Source organism: Protopterus annectens, chromosome 8.part0 (assembly GCF_019279795.1).
Source record: "Protopterus annectens isolate FY-2018-M chromosome 8.part0, PAN1.0, whole genome shotgun sequence".
In the NCBI taxonomy this organism is placed as follows: Eukaryota; Metazoa; Chordata; order Ceratodontiformes; family Protopteridae; genus Protopterus; species Protopterus annectens.
The window spans coordinates 966,102,409-966,122,950 of record NC_056741.1 but is presented as its reverse complement, the minus strand read 5'-3'; positions in this window follow the sequence as shown (position 1 = coordinate 966,122,950).

Sequence of the window (20,542 nt, the reverse complement as noted above, 5' to 3'; positions counted from 1 at the left end):
TGTGGGATGTGTGCACATCCCAGACACCGTCCATGTCATGGACTATAGAACACATACATGTCATGCATTACACAGCACTGGCCATCCACAATAGTAACCCAGATAACTGGATGGTGAATACAATACCTACCTGTGTGGACCAATCCAGACACTACACCCCTGAGCCACACAGCAGACCATTGTCATGTGGCCTGATGCCAAGGTATACCCTTTACCTAGCCTGGCACAGTCAACCACTACACATCTGTGAAGCAACGCACCCATGCATGTCAGTACTGCCAACCTGTGTCTGTGTGTGTGTGGAGTATAATGATTTGGACACCATTCACACTCACTACACCTCCCATTGGCCTACTGAAGCATGCCTTCTGATGTCAGACACCCTGGCATACCATTTGCCCTAAATATATATATATATATATATATATATATATATATATATATATACATATATATTGCCCTTTTATATCATCCTGATAACCCCTGTGGTGCATGTGATACCTGCGTTTTACTGTATTGTGGCAAACTAGCTAGTTAGGAAGTCTAAGCCTGACCCCGCCAACTGTGATAGTGTGTGTGAGTCCCTGAGAGAGTAGGCTGTGTCACCCTTGACACCTGTTCGTGTGGACAGTCACGTGTACTACACCTACCTTATCCCTCCTTTATCACTGTTGCGGATGTCACTCACCATTGAATATATCTTTGGACAGCTCCCCAACATATAAGCTCTATGGCGCATGCAATAACTGCATAGACATGTGCTAGCAATACATAGTCAGGCAGGGGTTTGAAACCCCATACTCATAAGTTTGTGACACTAACATGCTTAGATTTTACTCTCCCACCCCCTCCCTGTCTTACTTTGTCTCTGTCTGTCTCTCTCACTCCCTGTCTGGTGGATGTGGAGAAGTACACCTGCTTTGCTTAGGCAGCAGCTTGTGCTTTGTAAGAGATGCTCATGATCAGCTGATGGCCTCTGCATGAATTGCAGTCCTCCACTAGCTGATTGCATGTGGGACAGCTGAGGTAACATTCTCATAGCCAATTGCATGGAAATACACTCCTATAACTAGGAATATCATGTGTGTGTTGGCTCTTTTCATTCACTGTGAGCAGGACTTCATGTCAGTGTTTGGCAAACAACATCACAGCTGGTAGCAGGATATACCTCTAACAAGATGCACTGTGGAGACATGCCAACAAACAGAAGGGGGATGTTCCAGACATGACTACAGAATGTAAGTGTCGCTCTTCTGCCTTTGCAGTAATGGCTTAACAGGGTTTGTGTGGATATGGCTGGTCTACATGATTTAATACCTGTCATTACAGTGTTATGTCTTTGAGGAAACACCCACCTGTAGAGTTATCTGCAGACTGGCCAGTGTTTGGAGTCTTATGTGTCTTGTGTTACTTACAGTTCACCTATCTTAGATCTGCAGAAGCATAGTCTGAGGATTGCAGTCAGTACATGGTGGCAGCCATGAGAGTTACTGACTTCATATCCCTCATTGGACAAATGTCACAACAAACCCTGCTACAACAGTAAATGTATGAGTGTATCACAGCGACATGCCAATATTGACCCAGTGTTTGTGGCTCCAGACTCAAGTCTGTCAACCTTTGTACATATGTCATGCAGTAAGAGGTGCATATGTTCTGTACACCATTATGTATTGACATCATACCTGATTACAAGCCAGTCAGATATCAGAATGCTAGACATGTTATGTTTAGTAGAGGCTATTTCTGAGGACATAACCTGGCCATTCTGTGGTTGTGTGTACAGTAGTGGGGTCTGTGTACTTATGGTAATTGTCGACAGTATGTGTATTGCAAATACATACCTTGAACTGTGTACAGACTGTGGTAGATGTCATTGTTCTTGGTCCTGTTCTACCTGATGTTACATGCTGCTCCAGTGTATGTTACCCTATTGGCTCACATGTTTATAGGGCCAAACACACATGTGTCCCACACCACAGACAGGCATTGGACCACACTATGTCATAACCCAGTATGTGTAGGGTTAGTGTGTAAGTGGCACATATGAGAATGGTGTTGATCAGACAGTGCATATAGTGTAATATTAAGCCTGTGTACCATATGTGGCTGTGGCTGTATTCACAATGGTTGTGGGTATGCACTTTCCCACAGGTGTCTGTTACTCTGTGCTGTGACATGCCTGTAGAGCCTGCTATATTTGCAGGTACATGTGTATTCCCCCATACGAAATGTAGGCCAGTGTTGTGGCAGTCTGCCTGTAGTTTGCACAGTGCTTTGTTACATGCCTAGCAGCTTAGTGTAATTACCCAGTGTGATGTTATGTCCAGATATTTGCAAGACGGGGCCTCCATAGCTGTTGCGTATCTCTGACAAAGCTGTGGGATGCTGTACAGATGTATGTCACTAACTACTGGGTTGTATGTGGCCATGTGACCTCTGCACCACCAGTTATTATGTGTCAGGACAGACAGGAGTGTGTGAATGTTTAAACTGTGTTGGAATATGTAGTCCAGTATTTATGTGATATACCTATGTACATGGCTGTTAACATCCACATTGTCAGGATTGGTCCAAATGTCTCGCTCTAAGGGGATCTGTGTATATCTCTGGATTGACGAGAGTGTGTTAGACTGTTGACATATATTGGTCATATCTCTGCTGTAGTCCAGAGATATACACAGATCCCCTTAGAGTGAGACATTTGGACCAACCCTGACAATGTGGATGTTAACAGCCATGTACATAGGCTGTACTATGATGTCCTTAGGATGTCTGTCAGTAACTGATGGCATACATGTCAATAGCAGATGTGACCTCCCACACACAATATGTCTGTTAAGACAAACCCTGTTACAGTCGCAACAGTCTACATTTATACCGGCTATACATACATGACATCACCTTGCACTAAGACACTGAGACTATTGGGGCTGAGGTATGACTACACTCCATGTTCTGGACATATGGTAAACATATATGTATATGTATATGTGTGTGTGTATATGTGTGTGTGTATGTATGTATATATATATATATATATATATATATATATATATAGATATATGTATAGATATAGATATATAGCTATATACATATCTACATAAATATTTGGATATATATATATATATATATATATATATATATATATATATATATATATATATATATATATATATACATGTACATATATACATATACATACACACACACACACACACACACACACACACACACACACACACACACACACACACACACACACACACACATATATATATATATATACATATACACATCTATATATGTCTACACATATACAGATATATAGATATATATGCACATATAGTTATAGATATCCACATATATACTGATATATATATATATATATATATATATATATATATATATATATATATATATATATATATATATATATATATTGATACAGAGAGACCTATAAATAGCCATATATATGATGCACTATACAGATGTGTATAAATGCATATATATGAATATATATGTGTATATACATTTAGACATATATCTACATATGTATATGTATATATTCATATCCTTGTCATGTATAAACATTACTGTTGCGTATAATTTCCCAGATCTATCACACCGTATGTATCTGATATGTGTATATTTAGATATAACATATGTGATGCAACAGTAATATCACTAACATGTACTATACAATTGTAGAAGTCACAGCAATTGTTCAATACTATTCAATATGTCTACTGACAGATGTATTGGAAAAACAACAACTGTCTTCACAGTTGTCATGGTATAGTGGTTAACTGTTGTGACTATGGTGTACAGGGTCCTGGGTTCAAGACCTGCAAGGGCTGTTTATTTTGTTGCTGGGCAGAACAAGGGCTGTTGGATACAGAGTGGTTAAGGCAGTTTTGAGCAGCTTTAATCATGTTTGCGTGGGTTTGCATGAAGCTAAGCAGTGCTAAGCTATGGTTAAATGTACAGGCATTTACACCTTGTAAGCTTCGCTTACCAGTGCACAAATCTGCTTAGCTGTGATACTGCGGCAATGCTGATGCCTGCTAAGGATGGCCCAGCCCTGGTAACCTGTGCTCACATCCCAGTCTGATAATATAGCAGGGTAATGACATCTGTAATAGGTGCACGTAATGCCATGTACATAACATGCGTGTATGTGGTGTCATTACAGTAGCAAAGTGTGTGAGTCTCCTGTCTGGGACACGAGTATATATGACCTGCACAACACTCTTATCTGTGTGAATGTGTTACATACAAGGGTAGTATCCCAGGTTATGTGCAGTCACACTGGCATATAGTGTATCATGATGTTACTACTGTTGACAGTGCTTTCCCAAGCAAAAGTATATATCTAATTGTAGTACTGGCAACAAACACTCCTGCATGCATAGATGGACTCCGAGTCCTCACTGTCATGTTCTTGGTGTGTGAGCTGTGTCACATTATATATTTCCTACTGGATATTGATCTACCATGTGGAAATTAACTATAGACTACTGTCTGTATAGTACATGTCAGTGAAGGCTGCCAACATGTAGTAATGGCATACCTATCAGTTTCAAATGTCTATCTGTCAACACATTCATCCTACTGCATAGCTAGTTGGCAAGCTGATGTCTGTCAGCCCCTGTACAGATGTGCAGATGTCAGGTATCCAGCTCGGATACGTACAAGCAACCTATGCTTGACTGACACTGACATGTCTGCTCAGCTGTTTTATAGCTGGCACAGATAGGACACAACACCCTGTACGTGCCACATGCCATGGGTACCACCACTACACTACCACAGTCAACAGAACATGCTTGGGTACAGGTCTCCAAGACAGACACAAATCATGTTATGTAATACATGTTATATACATGTCAACTGGAGCACCTCACCGGCCATTTGCAGGAGGCATCCAGAGGATTGGCTGATGCATGTCACTCTCACCCTGAGGGTCACCACAGTGGTGTCTGTAGATAGATTGCCTGCTGGCACATGGCAGGTGGCATGACACCACTGTACACACATCCCCTACACTTCCCATCTCTCCATGGACAATAGCCAGGTACACACCTATGAACACCTGCAGCAATGCACCCCAGTACTGACAAATGTGTATGTGTGCATTACTGAGGATATCAGTGTCTGTGTGTTAGTACACCTGTAGTTGGAAATACCCTGAGGCCCTTCACACCCACAACACCCATTGCCATAGTTAGATGTGGCTGCTGCTGTACTGGAAATTACATGTACCTTGTTACGCTCCTCTCCCTAAGGGCTACCTGAACATTGCAGTACCAGCACACCACTGTTGTACAAATGGGTTGATAGGCATGGGATACCCACTGAGTTCTGGCAAGTGTGTGTATGTGTGCATGTGTGTATATATGTAGGGTATAGCATTCCGAGGTCACACACTCCTATTACAATACACATTGCCACACAGTATTAGGGATAGTGATGTTGCTGCCCATAGGAGAGGCATGACAATGCATCACTCTACTATGCCTGTGGCATGTGCATTAGATGCATATCCCTGTAGTAATGCTCTTGGGATGGACAAGGGGTTGTATTGCAGTCCTGGTCAATGTGTGATGGTGGGTATGTCAGAGTGTCATAATGGGTTATAGCGCATACAATATCCACAGTGGGGTGTGGGTGCTGGGTATATTGTCATTACACCATGGTACCACCCGGTACATGTCACATGTACCACTGTATGGTGACCACTGTCACCATCAACCATACAGGTAACTGATAACACTAACCAGCCCAGTTATGCATGTGCTGTGTGCAGCCTACCTGTAACACATTGGACACACTGACAAGTTAGTTAGCACTGATAGGCCCAGGTCTCTCAGATGTGTGTCTGACTGTTATGTGTTTGTGAATGTATTTATGATGGTATGCCACACTATGTATTGTCCATATACAACCATTATGTCCCCCATTACCATACTGTACATGCCTGGAGATGTTCTGCATGTAACATGTAACCTGGAACACACCTCATCCTAAATGCTGTGTGGTGTGTGCAATTAAAGCCACACACATCAGTAGCACTACATACCTAGGTAGGGGTCTAGTCCCAGTGTTGTCAAATAAGAGTGTGCATGTATGTGGAGGTATCTACTTCAGGTTGCTGAATATACATGTCCCAGGGGGTCATCTGTCCATGTGGCACAGGTAGTAACTGTTATACAGAACTGTGACATGTGTTCAACTGTACCCAGAATATGGCACAGCCATGGTGTCACCACAGTGCCATACCCCTTGTGAGATATGACAGCAGACCATCCTCCTGCTGACACATGTACACCTACAACACAAATGGATAACATTATGGAAACCACAATCACTCAGTGTTACTAACAGCTATAATGCACCATGGCGGGACAGCCACACTACCTGACATGTAAGCATTAAACATTACTGCTGACAACATGTTACATAGCAGTACATTGGTACACTGTAGTACAGTCACCATGTGCATTAGAACCATATAAGCCTATCCCTGAATTGATGTTATGGATGACAGGAATGTGGCACAGGTATCATCATATGCACAGGGTTTGTTGTTGGTTTGCCAGAGACCTAGGGTAGGCCATACGTTTGAGACCATGTGTGTAAATGAGGGGTGTAAGTTACTGATATGGGCATGATGATGTGGTGTGTGTGTAGTTATCAGTGGAGGCTGGTGACTTCAAATCAAAGGGGGGCTGCAGGAGACAGCTGAATGGGTGGGGTCAAATGTGAAGGGGTGCGGCCAACTAGAAAGGGGAGGGGCTATGCTCAAAACCACAAAAACTAAATATACTGCCCTGGGTGCCAAACCGTCATTATGAGAGTCCAATCAAGACAAAATGAAGTGTAGAAGAATAAAAATATTTCAATGCATTGGCTGCATGACAGCTTAATATCTAGATGGAAACAAAAAAGGTTGTAAGGCATGAAAAAATAAATTACTTTTTTTTAAATACATTAATGGAATGCCAGTCAAAATCAAGTATAAGAAAAACAAGCAGCACTCAACTCAAACCACTTCTTGCACTGCAGTTCTAATTATAATTTATATTCAGCTTTATTAAAGTACCAAGTAACATGCTGAAAGTAGAAATCTCTGATGCACCCACATGTAAAAATGTTCCTTATCCAAAAAAAGACCTGCTGCCTGACATCTACTTGTTTCATGGGGAAAACATGATCAAAGTAAAAAATGAAAAGCAAACAAGTAAGCTCAAGATACATTGCTTAAAGGATTACTGTACAGGTTATGGACCACACTAAAAGGATTACTGTACAGGTTATGGACCACACGACTGGCATTCTGTTTACGGGTAAAGCCTGCAGAGATGACTGGAAGTCTCCAAGTGTAATGAGACTCTTAAAATAATGTAATCCTGTCCTTTATTACAAATACTGGCATATGCATTTCAATACCCAAGGCTTATACATTATCTAGTTAAGTATTCTCTACATGGCAACAGAAAGGCTTTCAATGTTGGCAATTCTTTAACAGTATGCTTATTAAAGCTTACTTGCATCTTGCAATCTCAGCCAAGCTTACCTAATGGTCATTAAAGTATTGCTACTTAAACACAGAGCAACAGGCACTTTGAGTAATAAGCATAAATCAACAGTACAAAAAATATGACAGAAACCAGACCATTCTGCAAAAATCAAGGATAGATGAAAAGCCACTCTAGTACTTGTGTCTACCTTGGATAGGGGGATACTCTGCACATTTACACTGCATAACTACTCCTTGCCTTGCTTCGACACACCCAGAGTCACTACATGGGGGAGTGGGGTACAACAAGTATGTCACAGTTTGAAATGTCTCTGGCTGACTTGTGATGGCCCTGACACATTTGTCATACCTCTCAACCTCAGAGCAAGACATCTGGACAAAGCCATACAAAGAAATGGGACAAAGGCCCAAAAATAAGGACAATTTTTAAAATATTGCTCTTATAAACTTAGAAAGATAATAGAGGTCTTGCATTAGTATGAATTTTCTGAATGGTATGAAATCTGAAACTCAAATGTCTGTCATTATTTTCTAACTTCAGTCTTTAATGATTTGTCACTAATTTGCCAAAAAACACAATTTTATGAAAAATGGACCAAAAATGTGATATAAAAATATAAAATAGCAACACAATATAGCTGGGAACCTGTCAAAGAAGGGATACTTTAATATTAGTACTGCTAGCTTGAGCAGCTGACAAAATAAAAGAATCTACATGCATTTTTGAAATAAAAGTAATCTAACTGATTATTACAGTTATTTCTTAATTATAAACCCTCCATGTTTTCTTCCAAAATTGCTATTTTGCGGAGGGATCATTAGGGGAAGAGCAACATTTTGAGCCAAAATCAGGGACAGTTGAGAGGTTTGGCTATGCCTAATTCTATAAAGCAATTTATTTGCATGTACCTCTCAACCTGTTAATGCAATAAATATGGACAAGGCCAAATATATTGGGGGAACATATAAACAGTACTAAAAATTGCTCTTGTATAAACTGAGACAGTTGATAGAACAGGTCTTACTTTAGCATGCATTTTTCTGAAGGTTATGAAGTCTGAAACTCAGTGTGTCATTATTTAGTGACTTAATTCCTAAATGATTTGCCAGAAAACCACAAATTTTATGAGGAACAAACCAAAAATAAGAAGCAAAAATCTATTCATTCTTTGAAAATCTGGACAGTTGGGAGGTATGGTTCAGCTGGGGCTGCCTACGTTTGCCCCTTCCCCTCACAAAACCATGGTCAAATGGAGCCTCCCCCTGCAGCCATTCCAATGATCCATTACTTGGCTATTTCACTCCATTTACCATAAACACTAATGTGCATACTGATTTACTTCTATGATGGTTTGAACTTCATTTGAAAGTTTTATTTTGCATTTTACAGCACAAACACTAAGACATCTGCTATACAAACTTGGCATTAAAACTTCTCTGCCATTGAAACTCACATTCATTGAAACAACATTGAAACCCACATTCAAAGAAAATACATTTTACCCGTGGCAGACAAAGATTAATTCTGGGCTGTTTTCAAATCATAGGCCCCTTGCATATGAAACATACATGTGCTCCTTGATACACCTTCCTATTGCTTTGAACATTTTTCCAGTAAACAATGAAACAAAACGCATGCACCAATGACAAAACTGCCCAATTCAGAACATTTCCATCATAAAAGTCTACTCAAACTTCTACAGTCCACTATTATCAGTAAATATGCACAATTCTACAGTCCACCATCATCAGTAAATATGCACAATCTCTGAAGTAGTAAAAAAGTCATCTAAATAATTCCACGTTAAATAAATCTGTAATGAAGCAATTGCTGCTAGGAATCACCTTTATATTTTATGGTTTCATCAAAAAATAAAGGGCAGGATTCACGAAGCCTCCGTGTAAGAGTTATAACTCATACACGGAGGCTGCAGTTAAACAAGGATATCAGCATGCTCTGCATATTCATGAGAGCATGCTGAATCACACCTAAGGCTAACACGGTCCGTGTAAGACAGTAGGGGGCGTGTCCGTAGGCCGAGCCCTGTAAGCGGACGCGCCCCCAGAAGAGTAAAAGTGCCCAAAGTAAACACCCACGACAGAGTCCATGGAAATGTGAATAAACACAACACAACACATGCCCCCACAGACTACGAACATAAAATGTACAAATGAACATCTCATAATTTTTTTTTAAATTGTAAAGATGTTTAACCGTGAGTGCGCTTCGTTATGGGCGTGCCCGTAGCGCAGCTACAGTTAGCAGTCAGTGGGAAAGCATATAAGAACTAAATATGCAAAGTAAGCCAAGAAGCAATAGCGTAGCGGTAGAGATGTTGGCTGAAGAGCAGGCATTCATGGTTCGAGCCCCTACAACACCAATTTTTATTTGTAGCAAAATAAGCACGAAACAAGTCCCTGACAAATATGTATACATAAAATCACATTTTATGTAAAATGTAATGAAATAGCCCATTTATATGGAAGAAATGTGAGGTAACAAAACAATAGAAAATGCCAGATGTGCCCATAGCTGAGCTACAGTTTAATAGGGTGAGTGCATCTGCCCGTAGTTGAGCAGTGGTTTAACTGGTGCAAAATGAGTGCCCATAGCTGAGCAGTGGTTTAACACGCTAAATGTATGTGCCCCTAACTGAGCTGAGCGTAATATGCATGCTGATAGCCAAATGAGGCTTAAACCAGCGTACCCCGTTTGCGCGGAGCTGCACACCGTGCAAACAAGCTAACCGACGGGCAACGTTGAGCAAGCTGTATCAAAACAGCCTTTACACAGACACACCCCTCAGCTTGTCTAGACAGTCATAAAAAATAAAAAGTAGTGGCCAGGTTCGAACCCAGGATACTATACACCATAGTCAAGGTACTGAACCACTAAGCCATGACAGCAGTACCTATAAATGCAATAATAGCAAATATATAGGAATGAATACAAACTGGAGCATGACAATGCAGGTTTAGTGAAGTTGATAAAATTCAAAAATGGCCAATCACAGATATGTGCGGGAAAAACGGACTATATAAGCCCCATAGGCGGGAATACACAGCATAAACGATTGTAGAACTGACTTGCAGCCAGAATGACAGGAGTAGGTGAGGGTAGTTGCTTTCGAGCACAGAGGTGGGGCATTGAGGAGTCCAGGTACATGGTCTGGCTCCTAGTCCACAATCATGAGGCCCAACTCATGCAGGGCCAGGTCCTGTGGGGAGCATATAGGGCTGAGGCGTGGGGTTGGCTCATGATCTCACCAGTGCCACAGGGATTCCAAGGACTGGTGAGCAGGTCCATCACCACCATGCGGACCTGAAGAGACGCAAGCAGGACCAATTGAACCTTTGGATCCAGGAGGCCCGGCAAATGCCCAACGCCCCACTACTGAATAAGTTACATTTAATTATGTATGTAAGAAATTAAACTAGCTGATATTATGGAGATGTGTATTCCAATATTACTTCATTTATATTACAGCTGCAGGTGTCCGTTCTGCGAACCGCAGAGCCTATGGCGATAGGCTGGTGCGGTTGCGCCACCAGGCAGGTCAGTAATCCACTACCAGTAACTGTAAAGAAATATAAAAGTATGACAGTCAGCAAAAGAGTGCAGTGTAGTCACTAAGTAATAAAATGTGCAAGTAACAGTGTGAAAGTGTTTGCAAGTATTGCTTGATTACAAAAGTGTGTTGCAGTCTGTAAGCCAAACAGAAAAATGAAAATGTCTGACATAAATTCTGAAATAAAAATGCCCCACCTGTAAGAAAATAGTACACAACCTGCAGCTGGCTGAAAAGTATAGCTGCAGAAGATGATGAAATCACATGTGTGAAATATATCCCTGTTGAAATACTGAAACATGACAGAAGTGAGACTGCTGGAAAGGATTGTAATAACTACAGGTAAAACATGTCAATAAAGCTTAGAAGTAAGTACCATCCTGAATAGTAAAATGAAAACAAGTGAGAGAGTGTGAGAAAGTATCATGAATCCAGCAATACAGTAGTAATAACCCCTGAATAAAGTAGACTGCAGTCAGTACAGAATGAAATGCATGTGAGAATCAAAACCAAACAGCGAAATCTGTTCAAAGTGTTGCTGCATCTGGAATGTGTATCCCAAAATCTGGATATGTTGCTCTCAGTCTGCAATATGCAGATATTATGATTGTCTGATATACCAAACATCCACACTTGTCTATAGCTATATAAAGCAAATGTAGCAGGATGATGTAGCTGAACAAAGCTAGATATGAATGTGTATGAAGAACAATAAAATGTATATTGATGTTGCAGTAACAGTCCTATCACCAAGTTGAAGTAGTTATCATATTGGAAACTGTAGTTAGAACAGTAGTGTGTATATATGTGCAGCTATTAGAAATGTACAGCATATGTATTGGTATTCGAAGGTGTTAATATTATTTGCTTCACCCCACCCTATAACCACATATAACCCAATCCAGCAATACAGTAGTAATAACCCCTGAATAAAGTATACTGCAGTCAAGACAGAATGAAATGCATATGAGAATCAAAACCAAACAGCAAAATCTGTTCAAAGTGTTGCTGCATCTGGAATGTGTATCCCAAAATCTGGATATGTTGCTCTCAGGCTGCAATATGCAGATAGTATGATTGTCTGATATACCAAACATCCACACCTGTCTATAGCTATATAAAGCAAATGTAGCAGGATGATGTAGCTGAACAAAGCTAGATATGAATGTGTATGAAGAACAATAAAATGTATATTGATGTTGCAGTAACAGTCCTATCACCAAGTTGAAATAGTTATCATATAGGAAACTGTAGTTAGAACAGTAGTGTGTATATATGTACAGCTATTAGAAATGTACAGCATATGTATTGGTATTTGAAGGTGTTAATATTATTTGCTTCACCCCACCCTATAACCACATATAACCCATTCCACGTGAAAATGGTATGTGCAATCACAATTAACACCCCTGGACATTTGTCCTGTTGGGTCATATATATTTGCATGTCCGTTGATGCATCTGCCCTGTTCATACATCCAAACCTGATGGCCTGTTGCCATCAATCAACCCTGCATGTTGTTGGACTGTGTATTGCTGTTCAAATTATGCATGTGTTATGCTCGCTGTTCAATGGTGTGAATATCTGGGTGTTTGGTTAATGGGAATACTAATGCATGCTGTTACAACTAATTGTGAATGGTATTATATGTCACTAACCCAAACTGTCATGACATAATGCAAAACATAGGACGACAGGGAAGGCGGGTTCCAGTGGACCCACCTCTCCCACCTCAGCTGGCGAGTGCACCTGGCACTAGTGCCCAGTCTGGACCCTCCTCCGGTGGCCCTGTGCCACCTGCGGGTGGAAGCGCTGCAGGGGATGGGGCTCACCCCCCCTCTGCAAGTGTGGTCGGAGGAGAACCACCACTCACCCTCCGTAGCATCCGGACTGTGGTGCGTAGGGTGATTCGGGACTCTGTTCTCGAGCCCCTACGCCAGCTTGAGGCACAGGTGGCACAACTTACGGACATGCCTGTTGCCCGGCCTACACAGCCCCCAGCACAGCCCCATCCTGGGCAGTGAAGGAACAGTGGCAACTGCCCATGGGTGGGGATATCAGTTCCATTGTTGCCATCTGTGGGCTCATGGGCTCTGGATATCCAAACCTCCGTCCCCGTCAATTGTGTAACCCCCCCCACATGTGTCATACACCGCCCCTGTATGCGTCTTGTTTGTCTTGTCTGTTTACCTACCCAACCTACCTCCCCAGCTGTACCGACTTCCTTCACCTGACATACCACTCTCACCTGAAAAAAAAAAAAAAAAGGGCACTCTGTACCCACAAAAAAATTACGCCCCATACATAGCTGCCCATTCCGCACATGTCTGCTGGACATGGAAACTATCAATTACAATTGGCTGTACAACAAGTATTATTGTTGTCCTGACACCTCTCTCAGGGGTGGAAGGTTTCAAATGTCACACCAAATTACATACATATGCACAGCTGTTGCTGATGAAGAAATGGGCAGCTATGGGCCTTACCTACATCCCTCCTGCAAATCCCAAGCTTGTTTCCCTACTGTCTTACCCTCTTTGTGACCCCTTTTTCACCACTTTCCTGTCTCCCCATTTTCATTTCTTTCAAAGAAAATAGCGCGGGTGTGCGCAAGAGTAAGCACGTTTAAGCGGTTGTAAGTGGGTGTGCGCGTGTGTGCGTGGAGCTAAATGCCAGTGCGCATGCGTGAGCTCCATGCAAACCAGCGCTAACCCGGTTACAACTGCTTAAAAGTGCCTTAGTCACTCTGATTGACAGGTCCTGTAGTCAGTTCAAAAGCAAAATAAAATCACACTGTCAATCCCGAACCCAGGACCTTGGAAACAGTAGTCTGTATGACCTACCACTAAGCCATGACTCTTATACAAGAACATTGTGCTAAAATAAATATAACATGTAATAGTAGGGATGAATGTAAAGGGAATATAGGATGTGTAGTACCCAAAGCATGTCATTTAGAATTACTGTCAAAACTACTGGATTCCCATAATAGTAGTGTGTGAACAGAAACAGCCATGATAGTTGGTAGCTTGTAGGTAATAATGTCAGTTAATGTACATATATAAATGTATGTATATGTACATATATATATATATATATATATATATATAAATATATATCTATATATAGTTGTAGGTGTCATTGTGCATACACACTTACTACAGGGAACAGGAGAGAGGAATGGAGAAATGTGAATCTACAACACAGCCTGAATCATGAGAGAGATACTAACCTTTACACTCACAGAACAGTGTCCACAGCATACCAGTATGGTCCCTGCCCTTACAATCTGAAAGGGCAACGCCTATCTCACATACCCTTTTATAGTACTGTCCTGAAATCACAGTGAGAACTGCAATCAGTACACAACTGGCTGTATGCAATTAGCAAATGCTGGCTTACAATTGGTGCAGAGGCCATCACATGGACCTATGCAGATACCTACAAAAGCATCCTGTACTAACACTCCACACATGCAATACATTCATTGCACTGTCTGGAAGCAGACAGAGGGAGAGAGACAAACCAAGACAGAGAAAAAAAAAAAAAAAACACGCTACACACTGTGACTCTAAGCTGTCAGCAGTGACAGTAGCAGCAGGAAGCAGAAGCAGTGGTAACGCAACCAGCTGCGACAAACACAGGTAATGCAAAGTAGCAGGTTAATAGTGTGCATACTGTGAACCCTCCAAATGTGTCATAGGTCTGTATCTATAGGTATCTCCATGTGATATGTTGTGTGTACGTAGTTCCACCAAAAGGGGATGACTATACATTACATGTCAATCAGTGTTAGGCCATGATCCTGGCAGCAGTTGTCTGTGCGTTGCCCTCAGCAATGGCTGTAGTGACTGCTTTGAAAGGTCAGCCAGGTTCAAAAGGCACGATCAGCCCATCACAAAGGCAAACTGGCTGGGAACAAGTGTCTGCAGGTACCCGATATCACTGCATATGCATCCCATACTGAATAATTCCATAGCTTAGCAGACCAGGCCGGTTATGCATATGATGTGGTAGTTCCCAGGGTCAGTAGAGGTGCCTCCTTAGTGGTGTAGGACCACTGTTGCTGTATGCCAGTGTCCAGGTACAAATCCTGTAGTATGGCCAAGATAAATTATCAGTCTTATATGCGGTTGTATGTCCTCTTGGAGTGCAGGTAGCACACATCCAGGGATACCATGAGGTCACAGTGATGCTGTGTGTTCTGCTTTGCTGAGGGCGGCCCTCACCTGGACATGTGAGATGATAGGGAGGTTACATACAGCTGTGATAAGTATTTCAACTGGTGGGGGAGAAGGAGGGGGGATACATGCACCAAACCTGTCTGCAAGAATGTTGCCAATATCTGTGTGTTTGGTGAATGTTAAGTAGGTGTGTATTAACACAGAGCATATCTGAGGCATTTGGTCCATATGTGTAACATAACTGAAGAAGGCCTTGTGGTTATCCATAGTGTTTGTGGCCATTTCCCTCCCAGAGTAGGCCGTGGCCGTTGTTATGAGAGACCGTAGCATAGTACCAGTGCTGACCACAGATGCCTTCCCTTAATATGAATCTGCTCTGTCCTGCAGTAGCCTCCTGCTATTGTTATACAATCTGCCTCTGTCTGGGGTCCACCGGACAGGATGCCTAACCTTTGTGCATAGGGTCTGGGTTAGAAATGTGTGCAGGTTCCATGCAATCTGTGGCATGTCCGTGGTAAGCATTTGCAAAGGGGTCAGCAGTGTGGGTTGTGGCTTCCACTGGCCCAGTGTGCTGCATGGATACCATCTCAGTCCTAACAAGTGAATAACTGTCTAATCACATACATATCAAAGTAGTCTACTATGCTGGTGGTGGTGGTGGGATATGTATATCCAGGCCGAGTAACTTGTGTCCACATCACACTAGTGGATGGCGTCCCACATAGAGTACCTTGGGATGAACCCCCAGAGTGAGGTTGTGCATTGGACCTGTCAGTGTGTGCTGACCGATGGTGCATGCTACTATGTTGTGTGGAATGTGGCAGGTATTGTTGCACAGGTGTTGGCTGAGCACTGATATCTGGCCATGTACTTGTGTATCCACCATGACACACACACATGCAACATATGGGAATAGTAGTATATCACTACACATGAGTATCATGTATAGTATGTGTGCCATATATTGCTGACATAGTCTGCTGATATCCTGTTTGTGTTCTCTTCCAGGGAGATGGCACATCAGCGTAATCCCGCCTACTCTGCAGTGGAAGATGAGGAGATACACCAGAGCCTGGTGCGGGAGTATGACATCCTGTTTTCCCGCACCAGTCAGAATCAGGAAGAGAGGGCTGCACTGTGGCAAGACCTTGTCCGTAGGGTAAATGACATTGGCACGCATAATAGGACATATGAGCAGGTACGACATCACTGCAGTGATTTAATCAGAAGTGTCCGTCAGCGTGCGTCGGATATCCACAGGCAACAGGTTGCCACAGGAGGTGGGGTGGCCACACATCCCCCCCTCACCAGACTGGAGGGGCTACTCCTAAGTGTTGTGGCTCCAGCTCCAGAACAGCAACAGCAGTACACCTGCATCATGATGGAGGCTGGATCCACACAGCAGCATGACATGGAGCGTGCAGGTAATATGCCATATGTACACTTGACTGTTCTGTACACTGTTAGTTTATGCATGTGTAAGGTGTGTCCGTGGTATGTATCTGTCATCATAGCATGTAATTGTGCATGTGTGATACTGGCAATATCAGCAGCTGACGTGTGAAAGGCAACTGGTGTACTACTGCACTGTATCATATGCAGTATCAATGGCACAGTTGTGCCCACTGACATTAATCTCATCATTTCTGCAGGTCCCTCCAGGGTTACAGCAAGGCAGGCCATCCATGCTGGTGAGTGTGTTTAACAATACCTATAATAGTCCTGATAGTGCTAGTAACACTAGTGTAACTCAGTAGTGCTCTGTGTGTATACTGCGGGGTGTGCATGTGTGCATGTGTGCAGGTGTGCCTGTGCCCATGTGTGCATGTGTGCATGTGTGCAGGTGTGCCTGTGTCCACATGTGCATGTGTGCATGTGTGCCTGTGTCCACACGTGCATGTGTGCATGTGTGCCTGTGTCCATGTGTGCATGTGTGCATATGTGCATGTGTGTGTACACGTGACCACGTGTGCATGTGTGCATGTGTGCATGTGTCCATGTGTGCATGTGACCATGTGTGCATGTGTGCATGTGTCCATGTGTGCATGTGTCCACGTGTGCATGTGTGCATGTGTCCACGTGTGCATGTGTGCATGTGTGCCTGTGTGCATGTGTGCATGTGTGCCTGTGTGCATGTGTCCACGTGTGCATGTCTGCATGTGTGCCTGTGTCCATGTGTGCATGTGTGCCTGTGTCCATGTGTGCATGTGTGCATGTGTCCATGTGTGCATGTGTGCATGTGTGCATAAGTGCATCACTGGTAACAATGTGTGGAGACTGTAAACTGTGTTACCTGTCTTCCTCCAACAGGTTCTGGTGCTGCTCTGGTGTCCTGCAGCAGTTAACCTGAATCTGGTGCCACAGGTACTGGTAATGATGATATCTGTGTAATGGTACAGGAAGGTGTGTCAGGGTCCGCCATCGGTCAGCCAATTGACAGTACACAGCTGTCAACCCCATCATTGCGCACAGTCATCCTGCCAGTACATCCTTTGTCACCATTGTCCCTAGGTGATGGACAGGATACAGTGGGCATTGACCAGGGTAATGTGGTACCTGTGGCACATGCGTCCCCACACAGCAGCCATGGGCAGGGTCCTGCGATGGTACCACACAGACAGTTGCCCATGGGTTCTCGTGGGAGCATCCGTGGGTGTACTGCCTCTGGCAGACGTACCCAAAGAGGTCTGTCAACCTCAGCTATGTTTCGGGCTGTCATGCAGGCACAGTCGCGTATGGAAAGGTACACTAGACAGGGTCTGAGGGAGCTGAGAGCATGTCGCACAGCCATGACTGACAGTATGCGTGACATTGCGGATGCTATCTGTAATTTCACTGATGTCATAGACAGATGTTGTGGGGACATATTACAGCAGTTCCACAACCAAATGTCCATGAGCCAGGGCAATGGTGGGCGTTTGCGGTGTCGACGTGGCTGTATGCTAGCAATAGCAGCAGCTGGCAGTTGGCGCGGATGACAACAGGCCCACGCACGCCCCCATAGTGCCAGCAGCAGCCCCAGCAATGCTGGGTCTGTGCTGTCATTGGAACGCCCCAGGAGACCACGTGCACGTGGCTCTGGACAGTCCCAACAGGGACCTGTGTCCAGTCAACACACTCCCACTTCTGATGACAGTACCCAGTCTGGCTTAGTACTGGATACGGTCCGTAGCACCCCTGCCAGGCACAGGTACCGTGTCCGTGCCCACAGACACTGATCTGTATGACCTGTCAGGTGCAGTCTGTGGCTGTCCACAAACCCCTGTATATGGCAGCCATGAGGTGGAACTGTGTGCGTGCATACACACATGCGAAATGTTAACACCTAGGGCGACCACATACATGCACACACTGCACCAACACTGCGCCACCCTGTACTGCTGCCCCTCACCAACACACATACACACACATGTCAATTGGTGGTATCAGTGGCAGACTCAGGCATACCTTATTCACACCCTGTGCATATGATGACACTGTGCCACCTCCTGCAATCACCAACATCATTGCGGGAACAGGTAAACACATTGCTGATGCACAGGGTGACTACATAGAAGTGTATTAGTAGTATCGTGTTGGTAACAGTACAGTGTGCTGATATGACTGTGTGTATATCCCAGCATGCCTGATGCAGTAACCATATGAATGTCCTGAATTGTGATCTGCACCCATAGTACGTACCAAAGTGTAACAGCTGCACATAATTGCATGCCGGTGGTAAGGATGTCAACAGATAGCCGCATACATGGGTAGCACAGGGGGGAAGCTAACGCAAGTAGTGATATGCAATGGTGGACATGTACAGTAATGGTGTCACGTTGCCCACAACGATTATGCAATGTGGATGTTTGCGCATGTTGATATGTGTGCAGTACCAATGTAATCCAAATCACAATTAACTATGACATAATATCAGTTCTACCATGGGCATCTGCGCTGTGTATTCCTGGGTACATGTTGATAGTGCCTACATATTTGCATTGTTACATACTGTTATTGTTACCCCTTCTTTGTTGTACAATGCACTACTTCCAGCCCTGCTTACTGTAGCTTTGTTTGCATGCATGTTCGCTTGGGGTTCCCTGGAACACTGCTTACACCTGCAATGCAGAGTTACAGTGCTTCTGTAGACTCCTAGTGACATCTGCATAGCGTCACGTATGTCAAGTTTACACATGACAGAACGTCACTGTCTGTCCTGTATACGCATGTACGTTGCCTGTGACACATTGCACATGTCTTACCTGGCATTTACCCACGTGTGCAGTCATATATGCCAGTGCTATGAAACAGTAGCAGTACACCCACACATACACACCTTCAGTATGTTGTTCCCCATTGGCCCTATGTGTTGGTACTCACCATGGCAATCACACTACTAGGGTAGCATGTGCAAAGGTAACCTGTGAATCACCTCTATGGTCCAGTTGTGGTTTATGTGAGTCATGTGGCAATGTCACAGCTGCCACATGTATGCAGTCAGCCATCACCCTTGGCCAGGAACGTACAACACATGTGTGGGATGCCACCACACAGCCAATCTGGGGACTGAGCTCTCTGAACCCAGTAATGCCATACCCTGTCAGGTGGCATGTCATATATACTACATCCTGGACAAACTTCAACCCCAATCCCTGCTGCTACTATTGATAAAACCCTGAAGATGTTTCTGATAGTTTTAACCAATTCTTTACTGAGACAATTCAAGCCCTAGCTAGCCAACTACCTCCTAGCTCCCCTGGTCCTGAAAGTAGCACCCCTAGAAACCTACTTGCGTTCAGCTTCCAACCAGTCGCCACTTCACTTATCCGTACCTTGATCAAATTAAAACCCACTACACTTTCTGCTGATCAACTCCCTGCCGAGTACCTACAAAAATCAGCTGATGCTATTGCTTACCCCGTCTCAATACTAATCAATCGAACCATAGTAGAAGCTAAAATTCCCACCATCTGGAAAATATCCTATGTAATCCCACTTCACAAAGGAGGCAGCTCTACTGAATTCTCCAATTATAGGCCAATAGCTATACTCTCTCCACTTGCAAAGATTATGGAAAAATGTATTCATAGACAATTCATGCACCACCTAATCCAAAATCGCCTTATGGCAGACACTCAGCATGGCTTCCGTCCTCATCACAGCACTACTTCAGCCCTCCTAGCCTTTACTAACACCATAAACCATAATCGCAACAATAATTATATATCCTCAGCCCTCTTTTTGGATCTTTCCAAGGCATTCGA